Raw genomic sequence first — 13,371 nt, 5'->3', positions numbered from 1 at the left:
TTCTACTTCTTACATGTTGAACTCAAATACCTGTACTTTCTACTTCTTACATGTTGAACTCAAATACCTGTACTTTCTACTTCTCACATGTTGAACCCAAATACCTGTACTTTCTACTTCTTACATGTTGAACTCAAATACCTGTACTTTCTACTTCTCTCATGTTGAACTCAAATACCTGCACTTTCTACTTCTCACATGTTGAACTCAAATACCTGTACTTTCTACTTCTTACATGTTGAACTCAAATACCTGTACTTTCTACTTCTCTCATGTTGAACCCAAATACCTGTACTTTCTACTTCTTACATGTTGAACTCAAATACCTGTACTTTCTACTTCTTACATGTTGTACTCAAATACCTGTACTTTCTACTTCTTACATGTTGAACTCAAATACCTGTACTTTCCACTTCTTACATGTTGAACTCAAATACCTGTACTTTCTACTTCTCTCATGTTGAACACAAATACCTGTATTTTCTACTTCTTACATGTTGAACACAAATACCTGTACTTTCTACTTCTCACATGTTGAACTCAAATACCTGTACTTTCTAGTTCTTACATGTTGAACACAAATACCTGTACTTTCTACTTCTCTCATGTTGAACACAAATACCTGTACTTTCTACTTCTTACATGTTGAACTCAAATACCTGTACTTTCTACTTCTTACATGTTGAACTCAAATACCTGTACTTTCTACTTCTTACATGTTGTACTCAAATACCTGTACTTTTTACTTCTTACATGTTGAACTCAAATACCTGTACTTTCTACTTCTTACATGTTGAACTCAAATACCTGTACTTTCTACTTCTCTACATGTTGAACACAAATACCTGTACTTTCTACTTCTTACATGTTGAACTCAAATACCTGTACTTTCTACTTCTTACATGTTGAACTCAAATACCTGTACTTTCTACTTCTTACATGTTGAACTCAAATACCTGTACTTTCTACTTCTTACATGTTGAACTCAAATACCTGTACTTTCTACTTCTCACATGTTGAACTCAAATACCTGTACTTTCTACTTCTTACATGTTGAACTCAAATACCTGTACTTTCTACTTCTTACATGTTGAACTCAAATACCTGTACTTTCTACTTCTCACATGTTGAACTCAAATACCTGTACTTTCTACTTCTTCACATGTTGAACTCAAATACCTGTACTTTCTACTTCTTACATGTTGAACTCAAATACCTGTACTTTCTACTTCTTACATGTTGAACTCAAATACCTGTACTTTCTACTTCTTACATGTTGAACTCAAATACCTGTACTTTCTACTTCTTACATGTTGAACTCAAATACCTGTACTTTCTACTTCTTACATGTTGAACTCAAATACCTGTACTTTCTACTTCTTACATGTTGAACCTAAATACCTGTACTTTCTACTTCTTACATGTTGAACTCAAATACCTGTACTTTCTACTTCTTACATGTTGAACTCAAATACCTGTACTTTCTACTTCTTACATGTTGAACTCAAATACCTGTACTTTCTACTTCTTACATGTTGAACTCAAATACCTGTACTTTCTACTTCTTACATGTTGAACTCAAATACCTGTACTTTCTACTTCTTACATGTTGAACTCAAATACCTGTACTTTCTACTTCTTACATGTTGAACTCAAATACCTGTACTTTCTACTTCTCTCATGTTGAACATGAAATACCTGTACTTTCTACTTCTACATGTTGAACTCAAATACCTGTACTTTCTACTTCTTACATGTTGAACTCAAATACCTGTACTTTCTACTTCTTACATGTTGAACTCAAATACCTGTACTTTCTACTTCTTACATGTTGAACTCAAATACCTGTACTTTCTACTTCTTACATGTTGAACTCAAATACCTGTACTTTCTACTTCTTACATGTTGAACTCAAATACCTGTACTTTCTACTTCTTACATGTTGAACTCAAATACCTGTACTTTCTACTTCTTACATGTTGAACTCAAATACCTGTACTTTCTACTTCTACATGTTGAACTCAAATACCTGTACTTTCTACTTCTTACATGTTGAACTCAAATACCTGTACTTTCTACTTCTTACATGTTGAACTCAAATACCTGTACTTTCTACTTCTTACATGTTGAACTCAAATACCTGTACTTTCTACTTCTTACATGTTGAACCCAAATACTTGTACTTTCTACTTCTTACATGTTGAACTCAAATACCTGTACTTTCTACTTCTTACATGTTGAACTCAAATACCTGTACTTTCTACTTCTCTTATTTCCCAAACAGCTGGTTCCTTTAGTCTGAATGTGTGTTTGGTGCGTGATCATTATTCTTTAGAGTCATTGCGTGCCTATTGGTTGGAACACGATCCGTGTATCCATCACTTCCTGGTCTTCTCTAAAGAAGAGGGACCAATGGAAACGTTGTCATGTTGCCGTTGTTCAGCATGAAAACATTCATTAGCTAACAATGACATTATTGTTCTGTTAATATAAAGGGAGGTCAGGTACTCTTTAAAACCGGGACGGGTGGCGCAGTGGTCTGTGCATCTGATCATCTAAAGTAACAGACTTGGAACCAGGGCTGAAACAGAGGGGATTATGGGTAATGATGCAATGATCTGTTTGGTGTTTCAGCCAATCAGAGACAGGCTCTGTATATATCTGAGAGCTATAATAAAGTTATGAGAAACATTATAATAATAAACCTTTAAAAGTGTTGTTCATTTATTGTCGACAGCCATCTTTGTGTCAAACTGCCTCCAAACGAAGCAGCTCTTCGGTTCAGTTATCTCTCCACCTGAAATTAAGTTAGGCAATTAAGGTGATTAGTCTCATTACAGGGGGGCACTTATCGGAGGCACTTGTTTCACAGAAGGCAGTAGAAGAAGCGGAGGTGCACATACTGCAATGATGACATCTATAACTGCTTCAGTTTTAGGGTCCTTTGGGCAAAACACTTTCTAGATGTAACTCCTTTCTCGCTGAGTTAGGAGACGCTTTATAATCCGTTGGCATATATTAAAACATTGACAGTCTTTCAGGCATATTCATTTGATGGATAACATATGCTATACTCCATATTTTATTTATTGTGTTATTTTGACTCTAAAATACATTCCCTTAAGTCTGGAATAAGGTCATAAGTACAGCACTTTATTTGCATAGTGCCGTAAAAGTTAGGAGAAGTAGTTCAGGAAGGTCATTAGAAATAAATCGACACTTTATTTCTGTAATAAATACCATACACTTGGATCAGGTGATGAGAACTAGTGTGTTCCTGTTGGCAGTTTGGAGACAGTCGTAATGGAGTCATAACACGGAGGCGTAGGCTCTCACAGATAAACAAGTTTTATATTTGATTGCAGTCGTAAGCAACGAGCGCCGGATATGATTCCATATTCATAGCTACTCAACGTCCAGATTGGCCCTTAACGGAGCAGCACTTCAGCCTGATGACTTCTCTTCTGTCGACTGACATAAGACTCAAGTGTCGAGTCTGCAGAAAGCTTGAGCGTACACTTGAGAAGGTGAGAAGTCACTAAATAACGGTAAGCCGTGAGTGTGTGTATGACACATCTGACTTATGAGATAACCCCCCTTGTGTGTTTGCCCAAATGAGCAATGGGTGTTTCATCTTAAAGCATCCTTGTACCTCATCGTCTAATTAACTGTGAGGCCTTAATGTAATCACTGTAACTAATGAGACCATGTTTGGGATGACAGGTCGCCTCCATTTCTCACAAGTGGCTCGATTAGCGCTAATGTTTCTCAACATTAAAACCACGTTTCCATGACACCCCTGTTGCTTCCTGGCGCCATAAAGCCCTGACCCTCCAGTGATACTTTCTTCTTTAAGGTAACACATAGTGTGTATTAAAAGTGGTTGTGCCCCGACAACGTCTTCCCCAATTGAAGTGTATCTTCATTCATTGCATGTATAAATATGTGTAATGTGTATCTGTAAAGCGCTTTGAGCACTGGAAAAGCGCTATAATAAATGTAAGGAATTATTATTATTATTATTATTATTCACTAAACATGTGGTTGTTCTTTTAAACAAAACCTGTGTTCACAAACTAGGCAAGGATGTTCTTTAGGGAGTCAGGGTGTGGCAGGCAACACTTTTGAATTATCTGAAGTGTAGAAGGACTTATAAGTTGGACCTCTTCGGACGCTGCTGCATTGATTTTTTTGAAGGATCGGAAATTGATGGAAGTACAATATTACATTCGTGGAATACCCCTTTAAAGGTGGGGGAGGTCATTTTGGAGAAACCGGCTCGAGTGCGCTAGAATTTGAAAATACACAGCCGGAACAAATCTGCCACTTCCTGACAGAGCCCCGCCTCCAACACACACGAACGCGCACATGACCAATGAGGGCACGAGATAAGTTTGTGCCCAGATGGAAGGCTGACAGGCAGGTAGGCCATCCAGTTACTTTAGCCGGGCCGGCTCAGATGATTGGTCGTGCTTTTTACAGTACTACGGCTTCCACAGATGAAATGTTTGTATGGATTTGTTGTCAAAGCACTTCAGATATTCATTGCTATCGGATGTTAAGAGCATTCCATGGAATATAACAACAAGTGTATCTCGAGCCGGTTTCTCAAACTTACCTACCCCACCTTTAAGGAAGGATGCTTTCAATGTGTACGTGTGGGGTAGCATGCAGAGTATAAGGAACTTGTGAAACAAGTGAAATACCTTATCAGTAATCAAACAGGTAGTACTTCCCTAATACTCAGCTGGTTACAATAAAACATCTTCTACTTTTTGTTCAGCATCAAGGTAGAGTAATGTGTGTGTGTGAGGGAACTTTGGGATTTTAGTCTTTGCAGACCATTTACATGCACTAAACCTTTATAACTCACAGGAAAGGGAAACCCCCCCCACACATGACAGAGATTTAACGATGCAGCTTGGGTCCACAGTGCAGCCCGCCTGCTTTGAAAGAAATAGCCTAGTACAAATATTTATCAAAATTAATGAGGCGATGATTTTGCGATGTCAGAACGCCTCACACAGAACCTCAAAGGAAACAAATAAGCGCCTCGTCTCTATTAATTCCAGCCCGCATGGAACGAGTCTCCTGTCTGCATGGAAACCGCGAGCCATTTACCAAACGGCGCGTCTTCATCGTGCTGAGCAGAGAGCATGAAGGGAGCTCTTGTGCTAATGTATCCGTTAATATTTGATGAGTTTTCAAATACAGACGGATGACAATGCTATGTTCACACAGCCGGGCCGATCAGCACCACGACACCACGACACGTCGCTCGGTCTTCCTCATCTCACATTCCGCGTCTCCCTCTCGGCTCGTTTGGGATTCCTTCCCTCCTCGTTCTCCCCCGTTCCAGCCCTCACTGTCACTTTCAGTGCACATCGTTGCCTCTGTGTTTTGCAGCCTCGTACCGTTTCACTATCTGCCGTCAGTGAGGCGTTCTCTCTCTCTGCGAATGGCTGCCCTATATCTTTACAAATGGCACACACGGATATCGCTTCAGAGTTCATAATTGGTTTGATAGTGAAAAACAGATGCTGACTACAGTTTCCAGCAATTGTTACTCACACAAAAGTGGAAAGTGTAGCATTTTGAAACTGTTTTTAGGTGTGGATGAAGACAGGTTTGTTGTGGGACGGAATATGTTCAACAGGAGAATGGTGTAGGTCAGTGTTTCTCAAACCTTTTCATACCAAGGACCACCTAACTCCACAAATATCCCAAAACACATCGTTTTTATAGAACAGATTACAAATCGCCTGAAAATGGTACAAACAGGTTGGAACATGTGTGACGAAGGTGTTGCACTGGGCTATATCATGCAATCGAAAGAGAAACTTAAGCTCGCTCCATTGCGGAGATATTCCTGCGAGAGTGCGGAAAACGTATTTATTTCAAATGTAAAATGTTACCAATATACTCACGGACCACTAGGGGGCGCACTAGGGGGGCGCTCACGGCCACCAGTGGTCCGCGGACCACACTTTGAGAAACATTGGTGTAGGTGGAGGGTGACCGGGTGCCAATGGGACACATATGGGACGAATAGTAGGTTTGTGTGGGACAATGCGGGGACCACAATGCTGACAGCTGGTTTAGACTTCGATTTAATCTCTATGTAACTCTAAGAAAAGAGGAAATATTAGCGTATTCAAATATGTGTGTCACTTGATTTCACTGGCTTCACACACGAGACTCTCCCAGACTGTCTGTAGCTGTAATCCCTTTCTTTATTGTGACCGCGGTAGCGTGTGCCGTTTCGTGCCAGTAGGATGTAACAAAGGCAACACGAATGGTGACAGGTTGGCAAGCCTCAACATTCAAGCTAGAACGGCGAATGCCAATCGAATGCGGGACATCGGACAATCTGCGGGACGCCAGAGAGGGTATCAAAGTGGTTTCGCAGACACCTCATCATCCTATGTGGGTTTGAGTAAAAAACTAAAGGAACCACAGGTTTGTTTTCGTGGTAGTGACGCAACAGTTCGACTCAACTTGTATAGATAAGAGTTTTTGGACAACAATAGCAAAGAGGAATTATATATATGAGGCTTTAGCAACAGATGCTTCTCAGATGGATGGATCCTTGTTGCTTATGATGTTTTAAAGGGATCACCGGTAGAGGGTATGATATGGAACAACGCCAGCTCTATCCTTTTTGTTTATTTACCTATAGAGCTTCATATTGCTTTTTCTCGTTGTCCCTCTCCAAGCACTTACTCTCGCCCTCACAGCCAACTCCCCCTATCCTCCCTCCATCTACCCCCTCCCTCCCTCCCTCCCTCAGGTGCTCTTCAGTTTAAGAGCTCTCAACCCCTTTTCCTCTGCGGTCCCCGGCTGAGCGAGACCTCTTCGAGTGGAGAGAGAGAAGGACGAGCACTTGGCCGCAGCCTCCCCTCTGCATCATTGTGCAGTTTGGCCCATGCCTCCTCGTCCACTCAGCCTTTCTCCTGCAACACCTCAGCCGTCAGCAGCAACAAAGACCTGGACAGCAATGACCCCTTGCATCTACAGTATGTCTCCCAAAAGCAGAAGTGCATGCAGATTGTTCATGAAAAGCCACGAGGCAGAGTGCACTCAAGGAATACTGTGTGTCCCACTTGACTTTGTGTGATCGACCCAACGAGGGTGTTCAAACGTAAAAGACCCATTGGGAAATATGCATGTATTAAAAGCACGTGTCTTCCATTAAGCTAGGAAGGGCCATACGGTCAGTAGAGGACAGAACACAACCTACTCGTCTCTCAAGATATTCGTGTACGCATCGCTCACTAATGTCTTAGTAACAATAACACACTCTGTGTCTGTTGGGTTCAAGAACAGAGGTTTCAAAGTGGAAAGAAAGTACATTTGTGAAGGTATTTGAGAGTGATATTTCTTAGGAGTTATCTTTGTCTCGCTGTGTTTGTGCTCAGACTTCTGTGATCTGATGTATGGTGGCCCGTGGCTCTTTGGGCGAAGCCTGGCTTTGTCCTTGGAAAGAGCAAAGAACACATTTTATCCCGAGGAGAGACATCTGCCAGTCTATTAGGTTTTGCTTTAGTGTGTGAAGGCGTGTGTGTGTGTGTGTGTGTGTGTGTGTGTGTGTGTGTGTGTGTGTGTGTGTGTGTGTGTGTGTGTGTGTGTGTGTGTGTGTGTGTGTGTGTGTGTGTGTGTGTGTGTGTGTGTGTGTGTGTGTGTGTGTGTGTGTGTGTGTGTGTACTAGCTGGACAACATGATACATTCCTGTACTTGTGGGGACCTACATCTGTTTACATAGTCACGTGTGGGGACTCACCTCCCTTATGAGGACAAATTGGAGGTCCCCATGAGGGGGATCATTAATTTTATGGTAAAGACTTGGTTAAGGTTAGGTTAAGGTTAAGGGTAAGGGGTAAGGTTAAGGGTAAAGTTAAGGGTTAGGCATGTGTTGGTTATGGTTAAGGTTAGGATAAGTCTCCAGGAAATGCATGTAAGTCAATGTAATGTCCCCTGAAGTGATGTATACATGGTGTGTGTGTGTGTGTGTGTGTGTGTGTGTGTGTGTGTGTGTGTGTGTGTGTGTGTGTGTGTGTGTGTGTGTGTGTGTGTGTGTGTGTGTGTGTGTGTGTGTGTGTGTGTGTGTGTGTGTCTCCAATAGCAAGTCTGTGCATGTATGGTATTTCAGTGCCAGTGTGTTATGACAGAAATGTTTTTTACATCGTCTTTGAATAAGATGTGGAGAAAATAACTTTTGAGTGCTGCCAATGCGGTAGCTGAGGGAAAAGTGGGTACAACAAAAAAGTGACAACGCTTCACCACAACCTAAACATTAAAGACAGACACTGGTGATCACAGTTTAGATGGAATAACAAGGACTCTTTGTGGCAAGCACTGACATATGTCGGGGCTTTGTCAACAGGCTAGGACAAAACCATAAGTATCCAGAGATGGCGAAAGTAAACACATCCTTTACTCAAGTAGAAGTACAGATACCCGTGTTTCAAAAATACTCTGGTGAAAGTAGAAGTACTGACTAAACTTCTTCACTCAAGTAAAAGTAAAGAGGCTTTGAAATGTACTTCAGTAAAAAGTACCCATAACTAGCAGCTGTTTTAAAGAGTACCTGACCTCCCTTTATATTAATAGAACAATAATGTCATTGTTAGCTAATGAATGTTTCCATGGTGACCAACGGCAACATGACAACGTTTCCATTGGTCCCTCTTCTTTAGAGAAGACCAGGAAGTGATGGATACGCGGATCGTGTTCAAATCAATAGGCACGCAGTGACTCTGAAGAATAATGATAGAAAGTACAGGTATTTGTGTTCTAAATGTAAGAAGTAGAAAGTACAGGTATTTGGGTTCAACGTGTAAGAAGTAGAAAGTACAGGTATTTGAGTTCAACATGTAAGGAGTAGAAAGTACAGGTATTTGTGTTCTAAATGTAAGAAGTAGAAAGTACAAGTATTTGTGTTCTAAATGTAAGAAGTAGAAAGTACAGGTATTTGAGTTCAACATGTAAGGAGTAGAAAGTACAGGTATTTGTGTTCTAAATGTAAGAAGTAGAAAGTACAGGTATTTGTGTTCTAAATGTAAGAAGTAGAAAGTACAGGTATTTGTGTTCAACATGTAAGAAGTAGAAAGTACAGGTATTTGTGTTCTAAATGTAAGAAGTAGAAAGTACAGGTATTTGAGTTCAACATGTGAGAAGTAGAAAGTACAGGTATTTGAGTTCAAAATGTAAGAAGTAGAAAGTACAGGTATTTGAGTTCAACATGTAAGAAGTAGAAAGTACAGGTATTTGAGTTCAACATGTAAGGAGTAGAAAGTACAGGTATTTGTGTTCTAAATGTAAGAAGTAGAAAGTACAGGTATTTGTGTTCTAAATGTAAGAAGTAGAAAGTACAGGTATTTGTGTTCTAAATGTAAGAAGTAGAAAGTACAGGTATTTGAGTTCAACATGTGAGAAGTAGAAAGTACAGGTATTTGAGTTCAACATGTAAGAAGTAGAAAGTACAGGTATTTGAGTTCAACATGTGAGAAGTAGAAAGTACAGGTATTTGAGTTCAACATGTAAGAAGTAGAAAGTACAGGTATTTGAGTTCAACATGTGAGAAGTAGAAAGTACAGGTATTTGAGTTCAACATGTAAGAAGTCAAAGTAAAAAGAAGTCAGAAAAATAAGTAGTGGAGTAAAGTACTGATACCAGAAAAATGTACTTAAGTACAATAACGAAGTATTTGAACTTCCCACCTCTGAAACTATCCAATATGTTCCCCTGTCCTCCACTCACCGTTGCGGTCGATAGCGAAGGGCGTGTTGGTGCTGGAGATCTGGTAGTTGCAGATCTGGCTGTACTGCGGGGAGCAGTCCTGGTCCGTGGCCTCCACCTGCAGGATGCTGTCGTAGATCTTTCCCTCCGTCACCGCGGCTCGGTACTCGGACTCCCGAAACACCGGGGCAAACTCATTCACATCGTTCACCTGAATGTGCACCACCGCCCTGCAAGTGATGGGGAAACAGAGGGGAGGAAAGGGGAGATGAGTGGAGCAGAGGGTATCGTCTGCATAGAGCGTAAATGGCAGTCTTGCACTAATGCACATTTCTAAGTTATTTAAGTGACTGTTATTTCGTATATATTGAATGTGGTGCTTTTATTTAAGTCTTAATGTGTGCATATGTATACATGATTGTGTATATAAACATATTTGTATACATATGTTTATATATCTTTTTTATTGTATGCCCCTTTAATGTTTGGATTTGGAGGGTTGATGGAGATTAATTGATTCAATAACCAACAGTCAGCATGGATTTCTTGTATTGGGCTTTCTTTGACAACAACAATCCCGTTGATCTCTTCATCTACCATATGCACTGCACTAATGAATCATTCCATACGTGATCCATCAGCAGTAATTCATGTTAAGTCATACATGATGAAGCCCCTCCCCCTCCTCAATTAATCACTTTTAAAACACCTTCAGCAATACTCTCCGGCGGCTAGAGAGCAACAGATTGCATAATCAATCCTTAAATTCATTGACTGGCAACCGCTAATGGATGACGGTAGGACGTACAGTACTAACACCGTTTTAGCTGAAATTGGCAAATGTAAAAAGCCAGCTGTGCTTTAAAAGACAAAGGAGCGGACATGGGTGTGTGGTTTATAGGATTAGCTGGTTGGTGTGGAACAGGCGGTGAGTTATCCTGTTAAGAGAAGCTGTAATATCTTGCCAACACGTGGTGGGCTGGAGATGGGGACCAACAAAAGAGACAGTTGGGAGGCCGATCCCACGCAGAATGGATTAACACACCGCCTTATCTCTCCGCGTCACAAGTACACAGACCATTTGTGTTTGAGCGTCCCTCTATACACAAACAGATGCACGCTTCAATTGCTTAACAGAAAATACCAAACCCATAAACAACTGGAGTTAAAAAGCATGACAGACGGTAGGGCTGCTCAATTAATCGTATTGTAATCGCGATTATGGCGTGCAACGATTACGAAAACAACGTAATCGAAATAAAACGATTATTTTTTTATGACTTTTTTTTTTTTTTTTTTTTTGGTTTTTCAGTTGAATTATTCTTAAAGTTCAACTGTTAAAAACGTACTGTTCACATTTTTGTTCTCCAATAAATGGATGTTTTCAAAGTCAATGAATAATAGCATTTAATAATCGCAATTACAATTATTGACCCAAATAATCGAGATTATGATTTTTGCCATAATCGAGCGGCCCTAACAGACGATATATTGGGGACAGGAGTTGGCGGTAGTTCACTTCGATGCAATGCTGCTTTGACTGTGACTAATTTACATTTTAGAGTTATTAATTATACATTTGAATCCAGTAAATTGATATGACGGATTAATATTGTACTGTTACATACATACCATATGAGGAGCCTTTTTACTATCTGAATCATTCAATGTAATACGTTGGACTTATTGAATTAGTGATCAAGCTATAATAAACATTGGCGCTCCCTAAACCTGACAAAATGTAGTAAAAGCCTAAAGTATAACTGACATTTTACACCCGTTGTTTTTTTGCCTTAACCACCAATTAGTAGATAAAATAAATTCAAACGTTATTATTAAGTTAACTATTTTAACATTTCTTCAGCTCATTTTACTTCTGATGACCTTGGTTTTCACACCTGCTACCTAACAGGAGCTGTAATCATTAATCGACAGTAGGAGGTGCATGCAATGTTCATTTCATAATTAACTTAAAAAATGAAGCCAGAAAATGCACATTAACATCGCACAACCATGAGCATTTTTACACGGGTACCTTTTGTCTATGCAGGGCTTTTACTTTGTATGTTAACATGGTGGTATTGTTGCTTATATTGCACATTTGTGATCGGTGCATATGCAAGTAAGCACAACCCATGCCAAACTATTCTTTAAAAGGTTGCTTGAGAAAATAGGTTTTCAGGGTCTTTAGAGGACACGTGTCAAACTCAAGGCCCGGGGGCCAAATCAGGCCCCTGGTAGATTTAAGTTCGGCCCGTAGGATAATTTTTAAATTACTATTAGATCTGGCCCGCCGGTATATTGCACACACGCCTTCACTCCATCCTGAGGGTCTCCTCAGCTCAGAGCCCAAACATTGATGACCTTGCACCCGAGATGAGACGCCAAGTATCTGAGCTAGCATCTCAGAGCAGCACACTGAGTTCAATGGATGCTTCCGTCTGCACTTTCTCTCACGACAGCAGGGCATGATTGGTTTCTCTTTGAGGGGAATAGTTTAGTTGAAGCAGTTGTTGGCCTGTGGAGAAATGTAATCATAAGTAATGACTCTGGAAAAGCTGCAGATAGAGCCATGAGAAATGAATGCAACTGATTATTTAATGTTTAATGTTGTTTTTATAGGCAATAATTTAAGCTTTGTTAGTTCCAGGTTTAATATGTGCAACAGGTTCATTTCAATACGTTCTGCAATAAACATTGAACCAGTCCGGCCCTCGACTAGCACCCATTTTTTTTTAGTCTGACCCCCCTGCCGTAGAGGATCTGAATGCTTCTTTAAGAGTCGACACAGGTACTGAATGCACACTTGAAGCCTAAACAGAGATGAATCACCCGTCTTTAGTGTTGGTGAGATGTTAACGGTGACGCTAACCGCCGTGAAGATGGGGATAAGGAGCCCTGACAGGTGATGGCAGCTCCACAGTGTGCACTAAATCCCTCCGCCAGCCTTGTTTTGTCATATTAATGATGCTCTCATACACATTACCCCCCTGCCTCGACACTCCCCAGTGGCGAGGGAGCAGACATATGTTTCACTCCTCTGGGGCTCGTATAGAGGCACTGCCGTGTGTGTGTGTGTGTGTGTGTGTGTGTGTGTGTGTGTGTGTGTGTGTGTGTGTGTGTGTGTGTGTGTGTGTGTGTGTGTGTGTGTGTGTGTGTGTGTATTCATGCACACGAGAGCATGATATATAACCACAGTAAATGCAATCATTGTGAATATGTCTCATTGTGAGTGTGCACGTGAGTGTGCATGTGAGTGTGCATGTGAGTGTGCATGTGAGTGTGCGTTTCGATGCTGATGGCTCGCATCTGGTTGAACAGACGCCCGGCTCTCTTGGGACGGGATGTTTTTGTGTTTGTCTTTTCAAATCCCTGAAACATTGCCAAGCGAAGTCCATCCCTGACCGATCCGCCCAGTGACAGACCCCAGATTAGCAGAAGGTCCACAAGTGACACATAAAGTCAGCGGGGGGTTATGTGTGAGAGAGAAATGATGAACAGCAACTAAAGACAAAACAAAGAACCTTGAATATAACACAGATCCACAGGGAGGACTACTTGGACAACAAGTCAACGGTTAAATCACTACATCGCACCCTTGAATAAGGAAACCTTCTCGGGTCCTGGACTCGG

General features: G+C 40.8%; 1 pseudogene; it reads right to left on the bottom strand.

The window, feature by feature from the left end:
- Positions 1–13,371, bottom strand: part of LOC117457063 (calsyntenin-2-like) — a 373,610-nt pseudogene that overhangs the window by 105,395 nt on the left and 254,844 nt on the right.

Source organism: Pseudochaenichthys georgianus, chromosome 13 (genome assembly GCF_902827115.2).
Source record: "Pseudochaenichthys georgianus chromosome 13, fPseGeo1.2, whole genome shotgun sequence".
NCBI lineage: Eukaryota > Metazoa > Chordata > Actinopteri > Perciformes > Channichthyidae > Pseudochaenichthys > Pseudochaenichthys georgianus.
Note: the sequence above shows the minus strand (reverse complement) of the source record. Positions and strands in the feature narration are given on the sequence as shown.